Source organism: Triturus cristatus, chromosome 2_2 (assembly GCF_964204655.1).
Source record: "Triturus cristatus chromosome 2_2, aTriCri1.1, whole genome shotgun sequence".
Lineage (NCBI taxonomy): Eukaryota > Metazoa > Chordata > Amphibia > Caudata > Salamandridae > Triturus > Triturus cristatus.
In genome coordinates this window covers 718274211-718278188 of record NC_140582.1, presented here as the reverse complement: position 1 = coordinate 718278188, position 3978 = coordinate 718274211, and the positions used below count along the sequence as shown (strand labels likewise).

Below are 3978 nucleotides of genomic sequence, written 5' to 3'. Positions count from 1 at the left end.
GCTAACTCAAAAAAGGAAGTTTGAGAACAGTAATTCAGAGAAAACCATGACAGTTTATTAAAATATCAAAATGCAGTACATAAGACTAAATGAATACGCAGTTAGTTCAATTAATCAGTCCTAAGGCATAGAAATCATTTGTCATGTAGGCATTCTGCAATTTAAAATGAGCAATGACCATAATCAGAAAAATAGGCCAAATTAAAGATATCCAGCAACTCGGCAGAGAAACAGACTGCATCTCTAGAGGCTCGGAAAAAAGTCTGACTCGCCTCCAAATTTGAGTCTTTTATAATGAATTTCATCACAGAAATAAATAAAAAATGCTATGTCAGCACCAGATGAGCAAATGTATCATTCCAGCTATGAATCACTACTCAGCATTATAAAACACCATATAATACCACCATATTGGCACCAACCCCTAACATGAAAATATTAAACTCTTTTTGACCTAATGTCATCAGAGGTATAAGAACAAATGTGTTACAATAAACAGTGCAAAAAGACTCATAGTTAAACTGTCTTCAGCAAGGGAGCAGGAAGAGCATTAAAAAAAAGACTACCTCCGGAGTCCTTTGAGAACAACATATTATTATAAAACAAACAATACACGTTTTGCCATGTACAGTGTCAGTTGAGAAATATAAACACAAAATGAATATTATGAAGACAGCAGCCATGTTATACAAAAAAGTGAGTGGAGGCCTAAGTAAGGCCTAGTTAAGTAAAGGCCAGAAATCACACTTAATCAAATCACAGCGTATTTGTTTCAATTACAATAGATTCATGTTAAGAGGTACAAATGATTTAAACCCCAAAAAAATCCCCCTTCTGATGATTATTATCATCATTAAATCCCACTAATTCATTTATAATACAGTATGCATCATTTCCTGCCTTTTCCATCTCAATTCTTCCAATATCTTGATGTCATAATAAACTCACGCGATAACCTCTTCCAACTCAGAGAAATCTATTTTTTTTCTATTTGTAGACATTGCTGTCATCTTCGTCTCACACCATCAAGTTATTCCCAGTTTAGAAAATATTGCACGGTTTTAGGCAAAAGAATGATAACAATTGCACAAATTAACACAATAGTTATAGGGGTCAGTATTGATTGCAATACACTCACTCATAGGCTGTCAAACCATTTACCGATCTCTCCCAATGCCTTTCCGATCTTGCCATACCAAGAACCAGTGATTCTCAGAACCCATATTCCTCAAGAGCTTTTGCTTCATGAAAGACATTAGTAACATTTGCTACATAGGCATTAATAAGCTTTCTGTTATCGGGAATAATTGGGCCCCACTGATATATCTTCACACAACAGACTCCGCCCTTCTTTGTGAGGCCAATATCTAATGACAGGTGGTTCTGCATAATCATAGCACAGTGTTAAAAGGAAGACTATCTACAAGTGTAGACAATCTTCTACTATTTATCAAAAAAAGATTCCTTTCTGTGTATTACTCTTTTAGTTGGTGACCATGAGGCCTACACATTTAGATCAATAACCTTTGATTTTTGACTGTGACACTGGACAAATATTATTACTCCAGACTAGAATATACTTTTTGTTACTCTCAAAATTTATTTTTCATAGGAAAACACTTATGTTCAATAAAATCATATTTTAAAATTGCATTCAATATATACTCTGATTGGGTGCTCTGGTACAGTCTTATATATGCTATCTAACAATTCCGTATTACGGTATCTATCTCAGAGTCACACACACTTCAAATCATGTACTTTCAAAATTGCAAATTAAATACTACACAAATACATTTCATATGCTTTAAAAAGTCCCACTGTCGACGCGTTTCGGTGCATAGGTTACAATAGTAGCACCTTCCTCAGGACGGACGAGAATTTAAAACCAAAGTTTTGTTCTTCTTTCTAAAAAAGAGAATGCATATAATTAATACCATTTCCCTATGGAGAGTTGATTCTAGTTCTGGGCTATGCTGTTAGTGTCACTTATACATATTGTCTGCCCTTACTTTAAGTGTAGGGGTTGAAGTCCTTCTGTGGGTGTTCAGGACGACTTTATCACTTCTCAACTTTTGTGATTTTAGACCACTTGCATCATAGTCAGTGGAGTCATAGAATTCTACAAAAAGAGCATGGAGTTATTTCACCATACTTTTTGAGCCTATTAGCCTATTCTCATGCTGTTAAGCAAAACACTTACTTTTAAAAAGTCACGTTGACACATGTTCAATGGTGTCTTAAAGCAGGTACGTCTTTCGATATGCACCGCCTGTATTCAATTGTTTAGCTGTGCCTGTAAGGTACATAGATAATGCTATATACTTCAAATAATGATGTCATGGCACTGGTGTTTATTCTCAACAAATACATCCATATACCTACCAATAGGTTTTTCGCCTAATGTTTAAGTTCAGGCTGTCCTTCCCTGCACCTTTTCAAGTGGTGTCCTGATACCTGTACCGGAATAACATGACGTTCAATTTAAGTGTACAGTTATCCATAGATCATGGCTTTAGACATCTACCTATCCCCTACTCCTTCTAAATTAGAAAGGGGTTCAGTACATACCAGTTAGAGCCTGCAATATCTTGTGGCAGCCTGAATCTTGACAACGCTGTCTTCTTTTCTTTAAGCGCTGTCAGCCACACTGTAGGTTTTCTTGGGGGTGTTTTTACTTTTACTCCCAACCTGTGTATTAAAAGTCATATTGGAGGAGGTTTTATTTAGATCCTCGCATAGAAGAATCTTCTTATCGCATTCCCCAGATTTTGCCAAATTTGCTAATTACAAGTATGTCCTCTACTCTCATTGTCACTCATGCTGTTTTAAAGCAGTGCTGAGGTGTACTTTAATATTTCTTTATCAGAGGTAACTAACAGAAACCGTGCCCTGTTCGCTTTGCAGTGCTACAGCGTTAAAAGCGATTGTCACAAGCAGCCCCTCCCTAGAGCACTTGCTTAATGACCCTCCCTAGAGCACTTGCTTAATGCAAGCTGATAGACTAAGGTCTTCAGAAAAGGAGTACCACAACTTTCCCCCTTTCCTAGGATTTCAGTCTTGGAATCCTGCATAGGAGAAAAGATTCTCTCCCTCACTCTACATACATTCGAGTGCCCAATGCTTACTCAAGTCTTCTATCCATCTAGTTTGCACCAAAGCGGTCCTTACCTTTAAAAATCGGCGAGCCTGCTAGTCACAACGTCCTGCTTCCACCGCAACTGGTGAATGCAGTCGTTTGTGCAGGCTTTAAATACCCCTAGGCATACTTAATTGGATGCCTATTACCTGCCAAATTGGTATTTAACATTCAATTAAGGTAGCCGTCTATCGGCGCCATTTTAGTAGTTTTTTGCATCAATCCTTTAAGGACTACAGGTCCATGGGTTCAATCCCGGGTCCTCCTGTTTGCCGAATTTTAAGCTGGTGACTATTATTATTTCTGATTTGTTTATAACACTGTCCCCTTTTCTTTTAATATTGTAAACTTCCTCCTGGGCACACCGGTTTGTTCAGACCGATTTTCGATCGTTTTCGGCCGCCATTTTGGTAGTTTTTAAGTCTTATTTGCGAACTACAGAACCACGGGTTCAATCCCCGGTCCCCCTGGTTACTGATTTTCGAATTTATCCAGGTTAATATTTCTACCTTGCTGGTTACAAGTTCACATTAAATTCACGCCATTTTTGCAGTTCGCTATGCTGCATTGTTAAGGAACTACACGGTCACTGAATTGGTCCCCAGCCCTATATTTCACAGAATTTGAGTATTAGTCTCTCTAATTACACAAGATACTGTTTAATTGATTTGCAACTGGCATCTTGGTATTATGTCATAGTTCTCTTTGTGCACAGAAGTACTAGGATGCAATGCTCATTAACTGCCTCATTCTGTGCTCAACTGTTATTCCTCTACTCGGCTGGTGGTTCCATGATCACATATTTCAATAAACCTGTAGGGCATGCCAATTTTCACACA

At 37.7% G+C, this 3978-nt stretch overlaps 1 long non-coding RNA gene across 1 annotated transcript; it reads right to left on the bottom strand.

Annotated features, from left to right (window-relative positions):
* Nucleotides 1–1597: 1597 nt before the first annotated feature.
* LOC146862703 (uncharacterized) lies at nt 1598–3406 on the bottom strand. The gene is made up of 3 exons (XR_014978496.1): nt 2204–3406; nt 2013–2122; nt 1598–1908 (listed from the first exon to the last, which is right to left on the bottom strand). It is a non-coding gene; the product is annotated as an uncharacterized LOC146862703 (long non-coding RNA).
* Between the last annotated feature and the right edge of the window lie 572 nt (nt 3407–3978).